Below are 15,557 nucleotides of genomic sequence, written 5' to 3' on the forward strand. Positions count from 1 at the left end.
GTGGTGGGCTGTGTATGAAACTTGGCTGAAACACGTCTCAGTCGCTGCAGCCACATGGCCAGCAAGGGAACCTCACCCACCTTTCAGCTTCTGTTTCACCTTCACGTGGGTGGGGTCCCCTTCTCTCGGCCTTTGCAGTAACTCTCCCCCAGGGATAACAGCTGGGTTCCTGAAGTGGGTTGAAAGGTAGCTCCCTCCCCGCAAAAAGATGTCCCCTTCCTAACCCTTGCAACCTCACGAATGGGACCTTGTTTGGATAAAATGTTTTTGCAGAAGGCAGTAAGTGGAGAGCCGCAAGATGAAATCATCCCGGGTTACCCCCGGCAAGCCCTAAATTGATGACAAATGTCCAGGAGGGACACAGGGAGAAGAGAAGACGGTCATGTGCAGACCAAGGCAGAGCTAAGGACCACCTGGAGCGACCAGGAAGGAGGAGGCGAAGAAGGACCCTCACCCAAAGCCTCAGAGGGGCCCGGCCCTGCCGACCTTGACTTTGAACCTGTGGCCTCCAGATTGTGAGAGAGTAAATTTCCGTTGCCCTAAGCCATGAGTTTGCAGTGATCTGTTATAGCAGCTACAGGAAGCTCAGACAACCTCCTTGGGAGAAGTGACCCTGAGAGGAGGGCCAGGAAATGGGCATGAGGGATGGAAGTCAAGACTCAAAGCTTTCTCAGGAAGCAAGGGATCCCTTCTGTCCCCATGGATTTGCCTGTTCTGGAAATTTCGTATAAATGGAACCAGACACTTAAAAAAGAAAGAAAGAAAGCGAGGGATCTTTGCCCGAGTAAGAAAGTTTTGAGTGAATTAAAAATGGAGGAAGGAATCAAAAGTTGAATTAGGCGGTGACTTGGGTCTTTGACATTGTCTACAAGAAGGCGAGAGGAAGGGATTAATGAAACCATGGTGGGGGACATCGCAGCCAGTGAGGGCGATGTGCACTTCAAGGTGGCAGTTACGTGTGGGGATGTTAAGTACAATCTGAGGGCTGAGTCACCATTTACAACTCAGGTGGGGGAAACAAATTATAAAGCTAAAAGACTAAGAACTTGTGGATGCAGGGCAATTACTTCTTAACCATAGTGTGAAGTGGTTGATGACCAGAAGATTAGAAGGAACCAGAAGGTCATCTTTGGCCCTCCCGCTCCTGTTCTTTCCTAGCTTCTAGTTGGGTTCTCTGGGGCCCCTCGACTTTGGATCTGATCCAATACCCGTTCTGGAGTTGGTACGAAAACTGGGCTGGTCCTGTGGACCTCTGGACTGGGATCACAGTCCACCAACCACCAGCCCCGTGGTCTGGCAGGGGGCGGACTGAGTCTCGGCCAGCCCAGAGCCACGGCGGGGTCCTGAGCATCGGGACCTCCTCGTTCCCTCACCTCTGGTCTCTTGAGATGGGGTTTCTGCCTGGGTATTATTTCTTCAATTCAGACTTCTCCGCCTGGCGCCCTCAGCCCCTCCCTGGGCAGAAGCCACGTCCGTGTTCTGCCACACAAGGACAGTCCCACACGGGGAGCGCCTGTCTGCCTGTCTGCTTGCTGTGCATGAGACACTGGGCTTTCCTCGCAGCCCATCTGTTAGCAGTGAGAGTGTTGATGTGCAACACGATCCAGCGTAGACCGTGGGGACCAGAGTCGTGGAAGCAGGGAAGCCGGCCAGGGGACCACAGTGGGGGTAACACATCGGTGAGGAAGGTGCCTTGGACCCGAAAAGGGTTTCACATCTCGGGATCCAGCAGGCACTCAGAGGCCCTGGGAGTCATCCTTGATTTCCAGTCTTCCCTCAGCCCCTAAGACATCAGCAAGTCCTGTGAACTCTACTTCCAGAACACCTTTCAAATCTGATCGCTTCTCACTCTTTCTGCTTCCATACCCTTGTCGCCATGTCACTCACCTTGACGATGCATCCGTCTCCTGTCAGGCACCCCTCTGCTCCAGACTTCCTACAATCCACCCTCCGCGCGGCAGCCAACACAGTCTTTCAGAAAATAAATCCTGTGATGCCACTGCTCTCCCCAGAATCCTCCAAAAGCTTCTCACCCACATAGAATAGAATCCCACTCCTTCCAGCCCCTAGAAGACCTGCCCTGCCTCGTCTCCCATCCCATCATCCTCTCCTTGCTCCTCACGCTCCAGCACACAAGCCTCCATCTTCTCCTGGAACGCCCCGAAAGTGCTCCTACCTCAGGGCCTTTGCACTTGCTGCTCTGCGGACCACTCTTTCCCCTGTCTATGCAAGGCTGCTCTTTCTCATCCTCTAGGATAAATGTCATTGGTTCAAGGTAGTCCTTTCTGACCTTTGGTCAGGAGATGCCTCACCTTCCAGTCACTATCACCGCATGCCGATAATGCTCTTCCTTGCATTTACCGCTACAAAATTACCGTGTTATCCTGTTAATTTATCTGTTCATTTGATTTTGTTGTCTTTCCCCAGCGTACTAAAACGCAAGCTCAGAGAGAGCAGAACGCTTGTCTGTCTTGTTCGTTGCTGTGTCCCAGCACCTTTAGCAGCATCTGGCATGTTCTAGCTGTCGATGAATATCCCCTCAGCGAATGAATGAATGAATGAATGAGTGAATGAATGAGTGAGTGAGTGAGCGAATGAATGAATCTGGCTAGATTCAGTGCATCACAGTGTCTCCGATCTTTATGACTCCTGAGTTTTCTTATCCAAAGTATCTTTTCATTACTAATTGCTCTGGTAACCTATAACCTTGCTAGGCAAGCCGTTGAACAAATAGTGACTAATGCAAAGCATGTCACTAGGACTCTTCCTCTGGGTGACAGTCACTGACACCTGGTTAGCTCTTTTTGTAGAAGCACCCTCGAAGATACACGACACTGTGTGAAATATCCCGCTTTGGAACGGGTGACATCTGTCACATTCGCCTTATCTGCTTCTCCAACCAGCCTGGCAGGTCACACCCACACAACTGGTTTTTATGAAATCCTGGTGACCCCGAGGCCTTCACTCAGTTGGGTGTGTTTCCTGGCTGGGTCCCACCAGAGCAGATGTGAAGGGTCTGTTACTGTCCAGATGCATGCCGCAGACCTGTCTGCACACAGACAGTGGCCTCTGTCCCCGGGCGGGGACGCTTCACGGGTGGCTTTCCATGCCACGAGTCAGTGCAGAGCCTGAGGACAGAGGGCCAGTGGCTCTGAGAGCCCTCGGTGCAGAGATACAATCCCTCAACCTCCCAGTCCCTTAAAATACAACAAAAGCAAACGGGTCTCCCCGCGTGCAGAATGACACTTGCACATATATGTCAGTGACAAGATTCCAAAAATACAGGGGCTTGAGTGACAGAGAATTTGATCGTTCCCTAGTATAACACCTGGGGAAGGTGGTCTGAGGCTGGTTTGGTGGCTCAGTGACCTTGGGACCTAGGCCTCTCCCGTCTCTTTCTGCCCTTTGTCCCCTGACTGAAGATGGCTCACTACTGCCTCCCTGTTCCTCCCCGGCAAAGAAAGGAAGGGACTTCCCTTTAAGGGCACTATTCAGAATGGCACAGGGTGGTCCTGCTCATCCTTATTGGTCTGGATTTAGTCACATGACTTCGTCCGGCGGCAAGGGAGGCTGGGAAGTGTAGTCTTTAGCTAGATGAGTCGGTGCTGAGAACGGATACCTGCAGGAGAAGCAGAAGTCTCCAGGGCATCCATCCCTGAAGTGTGCCCCTCCTCCCGGGTTATGTCCCGGGGGACCAGGGGCAATCCTCACAGACTCTACTCTCTCTTGCCCAACCCAAGTCAACCTGGAACCAGGGCCTGTGGATTGTGGCTCTTCAATTTCTCTAGCAATCAACCTCTTCTTTCTGTCTTCACGAATCTGAGAGGGACGGCACAATAGGGTCAGGTCGTCACTTCCCAACCAGACGTTCTCCTTCTGGTACCTTCCTCTCAATCAATACTACACGGACCAGGCAGATAGGCTTCCCGATGTATTGCTCTGATTAGGTTATTCCCCTGCTCAAAAGCATTCGGTGTGTCCGTGCTGTGAAAATCTAAACAGCTTGGTGTGGCTTTCATGTGTGTGGCCAGCTTGGCCTCCCACACCCCCACCAGCCTCACCGTGAGCCTCAAGTTCCAGCCAAGAGGAAGGCAAGGGATTGAGGAGAAAAAAGAACAGAGATTTATTGGCCTGTTGTAACGATCATCGCTATGGTCTGAATGTTTGTGCGGCTTCCAAATGCATGTATTGAAATCTAACCCCAACGTGAGGGTATTTGGTGGTGGGGTCTTTGGGAAATGACCGGGTCACAAGCACAGAGCCCTCATGAACGGGACTGGTGCCCTTAGAAAGGCAGCTGGAGAAAGCTCTCTTGTCCCTTGCCCCGTGGGGACACAGTGAGAAGCCAGCCAGTTATGCACCAGGAGCTGGGCTCTCACCCGACCTTGACCCTGCCAGCGTCTTGGTCTTGGACTTCCCAGCCTCCAGAACTGTGAGGAATGAGTGTCTGTTGTTTATAAGGCACCCAGTCTGTGCTGTGTTGTTATAGTGACTCAAATGGACTAGGGCAAGCGTGACTTAAAGGCACTGGGTGCCCACCGAGGACCAGGCCCTATTTCGCACCTGGTCCTCACAGTAGCCTCACTGGCTGTCCGAGGTCACCCCTGGGTCTTACCTCCTGGGCGGTGACAGTTTTGCCAGAGTTTCTTCCCAGAGACCGTAAGCTTCCGTAGGGCCCGGAAGATTGTCCTTTCACCTAGGCCCTGAGTGTTCATGGACGAAGGAATCGCCTTTCAGAGGAGTTGGTAGGGGGTCATTCCCAGGCGGGGGAGGCTGACAGAGAGGTGAACTCAGGGGGGTGCCTGGCTGGCTGATTGAATCTCTTCATTCCCAGAGATTTCCAGAAGAGGCAGCGCGGCCTGATCTGTGGTTGTGGTGACTGAATCATGGACTTACCAGGAGCAAAAGCGATGGGTGGCCCTCAGAGGCACCCCTGACGTAGCTGGAATGTTCCAGGTCTGGTAAACGGGGCCTGACCTGTGCCACCAGGGTGAACTCAGAAGGCTCTCAATGGATTCCAAAGCCTGTGTCTGTTCACAGACTCGGGGCTCCTACACCACCTGTGTGGGTCTGAGTTTCCTGCTCAGACCCTGCGAAGGCCTCTGAGGAACCTGTGCCCTGGGGAAGGGCTGTCCCCGCCCCTTTCAGGGTCACCTGGACGTCGGCTGTCTACATATTCCAGTTCCGGCGGGCTTGAACGCCCTTGGGATCTACGGGAAAAGGCACTGCCTTACGGGGGTTGGATAGTAGAGTCACGGGGAGTTCCGGCTTTGCCCCCTACCATGTGATCTTGCAGGGCCCTTCGTTTCCAATGCTTCCGTGTCTCCCATAAAACAGAGGTAGAACACCTTGTTCTGTCAATTATTCAGATAGCAGGAGAGCTAAGGACCCTAAAAATGACGTAGGGCAGTGATTGCCAAGCATTTGGGTCCCAGGATTCCTTACATTGTTAATGTTTCTTGGGTCTGTGGTTTCTACCAATTTTTACCGTATTGGAAATCAGAACTGAAGAGTGTTTAAAATATTTATTTAAAAATAATTACAATGAAACTATTACATGTTCACATGAATAACATTTTTTTTTTTTTTAATGAAAGGGGAACGATGTTGTAAAACAACAGACAATTAGTGTGGAGCCTGGCATTGGTTTGCATTTTTGTAAATCTTAATGCCTGGCTTGACAGGAGGCAGTCGGATTCTCACATCTGCCTCTGCATTCAATCCGTCGTATCACACATCATAAAGCCTCTGGAACACTCCGTGTGCACCGTGGAGCAAGAGTGGACAAGGCAAGTGACTCTTATGAAACGACTTCTGACCCCACAGGGCCCCAGAACGTGGCTCAGGGACCCCCTCCCCCCCAGGGGTTCCTAGGCCACACCTTGAGAACTGCTCTGCTGTATTCTGATCTCATTTTTCAGATGAGGACATCAAGGTCCTGAAGGGGATGGTGTGTTTCTGAGGTCTCCCAGCATGAACCAAGGACCAGACCCGCAACTTTCCACCTTAGCCCGGGATTCCCTCCCCAGTATGATGTTTATTCACAGCTGGATTATTTTAATGCAAAGCAAATGCCCAGATATTTAATTATGATCACGAGGAAGTTGCAGCTTTTGAAATAAATACAGTACAAGCCCAATGGCCACACACACACACACACACACACACACACACACTAAGGTAAGTTGCAGGGGCCCCAGAGCACAGCTGCTAATCGTATGTTTATTACCCCGTCTAGTTCACTGGCTCATGTTTGCACAATGGCCCCTTTGTGTGCTTTGACAGCCTGTGTGTTTTAGGTGTGTCCTTGTGTACGGTAAGAGGAGTCAGTACAATAACAGTAAATATTCCTTTTGATGGCTGGAACAAAGGTGATTTAAACTGAATCTCGATGGGAGGAGGGGAGGTCACGAGCTGCCCTGTGCCAGCCGGTCACACTCGGAAGATCATGCTGTCTTCTGGGTGGGTGACTATCATATGCCTTGACCTCCAGTCCCGGGAGGCACTGACTTGGCTTCATCAGAGCCAACTAGTGAGACTAGACCGACTCCTCTGGTTTAGGGTCCATGGGGACATGGCTGCCAGTGGTCACCACCAACTTCTGGATTCTATTGGAATGAGTGTGCTCTGAACAAACAGTGCCTTCTCGGAGCTCGCCAGGTGTCGTAGGCATTAGTCATCCAGATGTTATCAAGACGTAGAAAGTTCTGACAGGGCTGGGGATGAGTCACCGGACCCATCAAAGACCCACGAGATAAACAGAAAGTAGAAGAATCAATACGCTGCGCTTTGCTCGATGGGCCTGGCTGGGATTGCACAAGCAGAGGTTTCGCCACCCAGAAGGTGACGTCCCGGTGGCCCCCAGCCTGGCACCCCAGCCTTCGGGGCCGTGGAATTGGTGGGTGTCTCTGAGTCTGTGATGGTAGCCCACTGTTGATTCGCCAGTCTCTCATAGTAGATCTGCTTTGGGAATGTGAACGTGTCAAACCAGCCAATGGGCTTCTGGAAAGGAGTAAAGGGAAGGAGGCATCTTCCAGAGAAGGGAATGCTACTGGAAATAAGGTCAACTTCAGAGAGTTTAAAGTTTATTCTTTTTTTTTTTTTTTTTTTAATTTTTAACATTTATTTATTTTTGAGACAGAGAGAGACAGAGCATGAACAGGGGAGGGACAGAGAGAGAGGGAGACATAGAATCGGAAGCAGGCTCCAGGCTCTGAGCTGTCGGCCCAGAGCCCGACGCGGGGCTCGAACTCATGGACCGCGAGACCGTGACCTGAGCTGAAGTCGGACGCCCAACCGACTGAGCCACCCAGGCGCCCCTAAAGTTTATTCTTTTAACAAACAGCTTTGACTAAGAACCTGTATTTTCCAATTTTATTTAGGTATTTTTTAGACATCTTATTTTTTTAGACATTTTTGACGTGATAAAACAATTTGGTTGATATAGCTTTTATGGCCATTGTAAATTTGAATTATTAACTATTTACCATGTTTATGGAGACTCTGGAGTAGCCTTAAAAAGACATTTAATGCACTCTCTTCGATAAAATAAAAAATTAATTTTCCATGTCTCCCTTTCAAATTCTCAACTCTTTAACTGATTTTGTTCATAAAGCAACATTATAACTAAGCATAGATGGGAAAAATCTGGGCCTATAAATGCTATCTCATGCTAGCGTTCCATGCTAATGTCCATGTAAAAAAAGTTGGTGCTTTAGAACTTAGAGGAAGTATATAGACCAAAGTTAGAATAATATGAATAGTTTTGCACCATATTTAATGCTGATATTGAATAGTTTAAAGAACATGGGCTTATTTCTCTTGAAATGACATTTGAATATCCTTCTCTCTCTCACAATAAGAACTTGACATCCTTGTTAGTGACATTCGGTCCTAGAACATCACTTATGATTACTCATATACTAGATGTTAATTTTAGGCTCTCTGCTCTGGGTCACTATCGTGGGTCTAAGATGAGAAGTCTTGCTTTTGTGTTCGCTTGACCAAGTCATTGCTTCTCTTTTCCTGTATCATGAGGACTTGGCCCCGTTACGTAATTTATCATGTTCGTAAGAACATTCTAGATCTACCTGAATCAGATGCCCCGTTTTCCCCAGTGGTATAACATAGCGAGGGTGAAAACGCAGGCCTCTTAGTGATACACGTTCTTGGTTCTCCCTTACACCATTCACTCAGCAGGTAGTAGGGGCTCGGTAGAGATTTGCTGAGTGAAAGCCAGGCACAGATTGCAGAAGGAGCAATAAAATTTGTTATGATGTCTTTAAACCATAAATTTTACAAAAAAAAAATCCCCATCTTGCTAGAGGACACCTTTCATAAAATAGTTACTTTGTAGTAGCATCAGGCTTATCAGGAAATGCGGGAATTTCAGGAGCAACCTGGAAAAAGTCAGGGGAGATACAGATACAGAGGCTGAACCCCAGCAGTGCTCTCAGCCTTTTTCAGCACGGCCCTCAAGGAAGAAGATCATATAAGGCCCCCGGAACCACCATCGCCCTGGCCTGGAGGGCCAAAGTGGTCACTAAACTCTGCGGCTTTTGGTATTGTCGAAGTCAATTATCGACCGGAAAGAGCTTCTCTTGCCCAGAGACCATGTGTTTGGCAAACCCAAACAGATAACTTCCAGGTTCCTGTAAATGCCCTGCTTGCCCAGAAATGCAATGTACCCAGTCGGCCAATCCCCAAACACCAAGCCAACTCTGGGCTCCGCACTTCCTCATTTCTTATTCCTTATTCTTTATGCTATAAAAGCTTTCTGACATCTGTCTCATTTCCCAGTTCCCTTGATGGAGACAGACTGTCCTCTTGATAAAGTGTTAACGTTTGTATCACCTCACTTGTCTTCTTTAACCATTTAAAAACAAATATCTTCGGGTCCTGTTAACAGATACATGGAGGGATATTAAAAACGTTGAGGTTATCTGAGCAGAACTCTGGACTGGGCAGTGCTAAGCTGGAAGCTGTAATGTGTCCCCCACCACCCTCTCCCTTCCCGACCCACAGGCCCCAGGGGAGAGAGGGTGTGGGAGCAAAGACGGGAATTGGTTGATTGCCTATCACTTAAAGCATGGTTGGCTGTTTGTGACTGGTCATCCTTAGGCTTCTATTTTATACATTTGAGGCATTTCCAGGTTTAAATTTTGTTTTGCTACCTAAGCCGCCAGGGTAGTAGAGCCCCTGCAATCTAGTAGCTTCTTTGTTTAACTTAACAGGCTAAGCTGCCAAGTTTGGGACTGGAAACCTGTGAAAACTTAATTTTCGAACTCAACCTTAAGAGAAAGAGGTGAAAAGCAGCCACATTTGGACCCATATATAGATCTTCCTCAACTTAACAACAGGGACACATCCCAATAAACCCACCACAACTTGAAAATATAAGTCAAAAATGCATTCCTACGCCTACCTACCTAACCGTGGCTTAGCTGAGACTATCTTAGACACGCTTAAATGAGAATGCTTAATGTTAGCCCAAAGTGGGGCAAAATTATCTGACATAAAACTTATAATAAAGTGTTGAATTATCTCGGGTAATTTTGAAGCAGCATCATGAGAGAGTATGTGCATATCGCTAGCCTGGAAAAGATGAAGATTCAAACTGTGAAATCTGGTTCCTCCTGAACACACATCCCTTTCACACCATCACAAAGTCACAGAGTTGTAAGTAGACCCATTGTAAGTTGGTGGCCATCTGTACAGTAGGCAGAACTTTGATTTATTTTTGTTTTTCTACAACTGGATATTTTCCTTTTTTTTTTTTTTTAATGTTTGCTTATTTTTGAGAGGGAGAGAGAGAGAGACAGAGCCTGAGTGGGGGAGGGGGAGAGAGAGAGGGAGACACAGAATCTGAGGGAGGCTCCAGGCTCTGAGCTGTCAGCACAAAGCCCGATGTGGGGCTCGAACCTGTGAACTGCGAGATCACGACCTGAGTCAGAGTCAGATGCTTAACCAACTGAGTCACCCAGGCGCCCCTACAACTGTAATTTCCATTAGTGGTACACTAGAATGTAATTCAATTCGGCAGCAACCAGTGGTATTAAATGCTCACACTATACAAAAGCTTTGTTCTGTTTCAGATGTATTTTGATAGGCGGCCAGACAGCATAGATTAGATGCCGGGTCAGATCTCGTCTCTGTCAACTCAGTCGTTGTGTGACCTCAGCTGGGGGCTGACCCTCTCTGGGCCTCAGATGTGATATGGGAAGCACAGCATCTACCTCAGTGGTGTTGTGAGACTCAGTGGCCCTACTGATGGTGAATGGCTCTGTCTGTCTGCGTATCTATCCATCATCTGTGTATTTGAAAGAGTGCTTCACCTACCTCCATTTTGACCTCAGTCTATTCTTCTAAGTCCTTCCTTCCAGCTTATCTTTGCTGACTCAAAATGAACAAAACTTTTAGAATTGCTAAAAGAAAGAAAGAGAGTTTTCTTTGAGCCCAAGTTGGGACGGCTGTCTGGGAACCATGCTCTTTACGGGGAAGAAAGTGCTCCGGAGAATGAACAGATTTTACAGAGGTATGTGCTTTTTTTACATCTTGTAACAGCTCAAAAGATTATAGATTAGCATATAGGCAGGAATTGCGAGTTTTAACATCAAGGAATGCATAAAGCAGGAGCCCCGATGGATATCTCTAGAACAAGATGGTTGTCCTTTCGGCTGCTCATTCACAAAGCAGGTGTACAGTCCGTGGGGGGTGGATCATAAACCAGGCTCTGGGTTTGAACAAAGTTTACGTACGGTCACGCTGATTTAGAAAGAAATCTAAAATGGTTTCCCTTATATCTCAGACTTTTAGAGTGCTTTTCTCTCGTCATTTCTTAACTCGGGCAAAGGACCCAGCGGGCAAAGCATCCCTTGATGGAAACCGAAATTACCCCCTCAAGCCACAGGGAACTGCCCTGAGCCTGCAAGCCCCCACGTGATTGACCTCAAGATAACGATCCACCTGACCTTGGCTGTCCAGCTGCATGTACCCACCGACCCTTGTCCCACATTTCCCTTGTATAAACCTGGAAGTGTTTTCGGTACTTTGGAGACAACCCCTGAGATGTTAGTCAGCTGTCTTCCCGGTGTTGGCGTCCCTGAAATAAATTCCTTGCTGTGTCGCCACCAAACGTCTCTCTGCCTTTGGGATTTTGTCAGCGGAAAGTGGCCGACCCTGATCTCTTTGGGATTCCTGGAGCTAGGTGTTCTTATGTCCTTGGGCCCCAGTTACATTATCCATCTATCCATCCATCTATCTACCTATCTATCATCTATCTGTCGCATAGTCTATAGACCAGGCCACATGTACAGTGTTTTGGCACAATCTTTGCTGGAAACCCACGTATGGTCATTGGCCACACTGTATCCCCAAATGACCGGATGCTATGCTTTCGTATAAAGTAGCATTGTTTACAGGCCTCTAATTTGAGAGCCTAGTCAATTGTTGGAAATTTGAGAATCTGGTAGAACGTAGTTAAAGTGAAGAACCGAGAAGAAACCGAAGACATTATTTTCTTGTTTTGTTCTGTCCCCACCGCTGGTAATAGACTAAGAGTGACTTTGCAAAGTTCAGTTTAATTACGTCAGACAAAGGAATGAATCAACTTACTACGGTAAGGAGGGGCATAGGCCTTGGACTGTTAACAGCCTGTTTCTTTCTTTAGGAAGTGGGTCTGGAGTCCTGGACGTCCCTGCAGGGCTGTGCCCGGATTAAGGAGACAATGTTCGCTCCGAGCTGAGCTGGGCAGGAGCTAATACTTCAGCAAAGCCTATTTCCCACTTCTCCAAAGACCTTCTTTAAATTATGTAAATAGGAATTATTTTGATTTAAATGGAATCTGATGCTTAGTTAACAATGATTTCTCTGGGGGCACCTGGGTGGCTCAGTTAGTTGGGTGTCCAACTTTGGTTCAGGTCAGGATCTCACGGTTAGTGGGTTTGAGCTCCGTGTCGGGCTCTGTGCTGACCGCTCAGAGCCTGGAGCCAGCTTCGGATTCTGTGTCTCCCTCTCTCTCTGCCCCTCCCCTGCTCATGCTCTCTCTCTCTCTGTCTCTCAAAAATAAATAAAATGTTAAAAAAATTAAAAAAAAAAAACCAATGATTTTTCTGGCAAACTCAAAGTAAACCAATGGGTGAAAATGAATTACAGTCTTGAAAACCTTCCTCTCTGATAAGGACTTTATCAGTATGACAACCATCAGTGAGAGAGGTACACGGTCCCCCCACCCCCAACTCCCCCACCCCCTTTCCCCCACAGAACTTTATTTAACTAATGCATACTAGATTTAGGATGCTGAATCAACCCCTTGCTTGTAAAAGTCTTCTATCTATGATTCCAGATTCCTGCAGCCATCCGTAGCCAGCGCAGCTGAAATTCTGAGCAAGGATTTTTGTTTCTAACTGAGATCCTTTCTGCAGGTCTCAGTCTAAATGTCACTTTTCAGGAAGGGTTTTCCTGACCTCAGTCCTGTTCAAATCAGAGCCGAGTGACCCAGAAGGCTTCTAGCAGTAGCTTGATAGGACAGGTGTTCCGGCATGCTCCAAGAGCAGAAAGAAATTTTTGCAAAGTTCAAGGTCGTCCCTCCCCACCCCTCCCCCTTCCCTTTCCTCCCCCCCGCTATTATAAGTGTCACAGAGGTTTTGGGTTCCACCTAGTTATTTCCTTTATAGGCAGAACCTTCATGCCTGCTTTGTCCTCAGGTGCACGAGCGATGCCCATGGACAGGCCACCTCCCCACAAAGGTCTGGTTTCTGTTACGACGCAACATCTTTCTTCTGGCACAGTGAAGTCAGACCGAGAGCCAGGACATGCAGGTCCGAATTCCAGCCCTTTACGCGGCGCTGCATTCTTGGTACAGACATTAACCACAAGTTGTTACATGGAATGACAAGAGAATTCTCTTAATTTCACCGTATCTGAGTATCTCCTCATTCTCATGAGGAATTAATTTGAGAGTAATACATACACCCAACACAATGAACTGTGATCTTAGCGATTATCTCTTGAATAGACCCCAGGAGGGGTGAAGGTGGTGGTAGATCCGGGTAGTAAGGTGAGCGGAATTGCATTCTGGAAGCATCTTTCTGGCCACCCTGTGGAGAACCGAGGCAGCAGAGAAGCCTGTCGGTGTGAGGCTCGGGTAGGGAAGGGAAGTGGACAAGGGAGCATTGCTGAGTCCGTGTTGAGGGCAAAGTCTGTGTTCTGGAAATTCGTGAGAAAGGAACAAAACAGACCCACCAATTGACAAGTACCAGACCACATTACAGGCTAAGGAACAACTGAAGGTGATGGTTAAAATCATCAAAATAACTAAACAAAATAAGCGAAGTCTACCCACATGGGAAAAGCCAAGGCTGTTTACTCTGAGGCGGCCATGACGGGGGGAGTCGGCCACCATCGCCCTGTCTTGACAGAACCGCAGAGGTGGGTGGAGGAGAGGGAAAGCTTCGTAGTGGAGGAAAGAGAAGGCTCCAGGGGCGCCCTGATGAAGGCTGTCTGCCCGGGGAAGCTTCAGGTTGCTGCCTAGAAGCGGGGCGTCTCCTGTGATTGGTGACAGGCGCCTGTTTAGCTTTCTGGGGTGTGTTGGGCCTAAATCGGAAGGAAGGACAGGGAAAAGCGTCAGTTATTAATGAGGCGCTGGCCCCTTTGGGCTGCTCGTTACAGAGATTGTTGCCTGCCTTCCCGGACTGCCGGTGGAGAAATCGGTTTTGCCTCCTGCAGCAGGCTGGCTACCTGGGCTGATCTCTGTAGGTAAGCGGTTGTTTTTCTGGGCAGATGGTTGCAGATTGTGGGTCGTTCTGCTCTTGTACTTGGCGTGGCCCTTCTCCCTTTGTATTTTTAGTGTCTTACGTCCCGAATGAGAGACCTTTTAAGGAATCCCTTGACGTGCATCCACAAGCCAGCAAAAGGTCTGGAAGATGTGCGCGAGAGGCTGGTTGAAGTCGGGCACTTGCAGCTGGGGGCAGGGTGTGCTGAGCCAGGCGCGGTCTTCGCCTTGAGAGTAAAGCAGGTGAACTGGGGCATCCACTCCTGCAACTGTGGGAGCAGGAAGAGAGCTGGAAACGAAGCCTGGTGCCATCAAAGGTAGGGAGTCCAGCAGGAGGCCCCTGCCACCACGTGAGGCTCCCCACTGGCTGCACCTGTTGCATCCACACGACTCCTGAAACAGAATGCTACGGGCACCAGTGACAGTCACAACAAAGTTTATTGCCACGAGAGGTAAGGCAAACCGATCGATCGGGACCGGAGCTCTTGACCAGAGTGCGGTCTCGGAACAGCTGGGGTTCAGAGTTTTTATAGCCGACCACATCGTCTTATTATCACCTGGGAACAGAACAAAGGAATAGTTCCCAGGTAGAAACAGTTCAAACAGGCCCTTGCCCCAATCCGATCAGGCGCTAATCCATCCTTTGACTGATAGGATAAGGCTGTTATCTCTTAACCTATAGTGTTAAAACAAAGCTGTTATTTCTTAAGGCTACAGGTAAGCCCTACCCTTACACACCCTCAGTGCGCAGGTGAGCTAGAAGTGTCACCCACCACAACCACCGGGGAACCACCGGGAAAACAGCCTCTCTCGAGCCCCCCGCTTGGCCCCACAGATGTGTAAGGGTCATGGAACCATGACTATAGAATTCACCTTCCTGTGGCTCACACAAAGAATATTTACCCACGTCGTGCAACACGTCCCGGGCTAAAAGACAAGCCCCGTGAATTTCAAACGACTAAGTCACACACCACAGTCTCTAGCCACGAGGCTATTAAGTTAGAAATCAATGACCAAAAGGTAAGCGGAAGAGAACCACGTGGTGGTGGTTTAAGAAACACAGTCGTACCTCATTCACGAGTGTTCCGGTCAAACACGTGGTCTTTGCTAGCGCCGCCAGACCAGGCACCACAGACGGGGCAGCTTCGATAACATCAACAGAATTTACCCATTCCTAAACCCTGCCATTCACTGGCTACTTTTCTCCACATACCGTTTATTTATTTTCTTTCAGAACATAATTTTATGCGTTTGCTTGACTGACCCTGCCTAGATGCTGATAAGACATTATTTCTGGGTGTGTCTGCGAGGGTGTTTCCAGAAGAGGTTAGCCTTTGGTTCGGGAGACTAAGAGAAGAGAGTTGCCTCACACATGGGGATGGGCTTCATCGAACCTGTTAAGGGCCCAAAGAGAAGAGAAAGGCAGAAGAAAGGCAAAGTCTCTGGATTTCTCTTTTTGAGCTAGAACACCCAACTCTCCTGCCCTTGGACATCAGACCTCCCAGACTTTATTTTGGGGGGGCGCCTGGGGGGCTCAGTCGATTGGGTGTCTGTCTTTGGCTCAGGTCATGATCTCGCAGTTTGTGAGTTCGAGCCCCATGTCGGGCTCTGTGCGGACAGCTCGGAGCCTGGACCCTGCTTCCGACTCTGTGACTCCCGCTCTGTCTGCCCCTCCCCCACTTGCACTCTGTCTCTCTCTGTCTCTCTCAAAAATAAACATTAAAAAATGTTTAATAAAATAAAAAAATATTTTTATTTTTATTTTTGACAGAGAGAGAGAGAGAGA

At 48.7% G+C, this 15,557-nt stretch overlaps 1 long non-coding RNA gene across 1 annotated transcript; it reads left to right on the forward strand.

The window, feature by feature from the left end:
* Positions 1-10,333: 10,333 nt before the first annotated feature.
* Positions 10,334-11,134, forward strand: LOC121036540 (uncharacterized). The gene is made up of 2 exons (XR_005793376.1): positions 10,334-10,534; positions 10,808-11,134. It is a non-coding gene; the product is annotated as an uncharacterized LOC121036540 (long non-coding RNA).
* The last annotated feature ends 4,423 nt before the right edge of the window (positions 11,135-15,557 follow it).

This window comes from Herpailurus yagouaroundi, unplaced genomic scaffold (genome assembly GCF_014898765.1).
Source record: "Herpailurus yagouaroundi ecotype Mexico unplaced genomic scaffold, PumYag 162, whole genome shotgun sequence".
Classification (NCBI taxonomy): domain Eukaryota; kingdom Metazoa; phylum Chordata; class Mammalia; order Carnivora; family Felidae; genus Herpailurus; species Herpailurus yagouaroundi.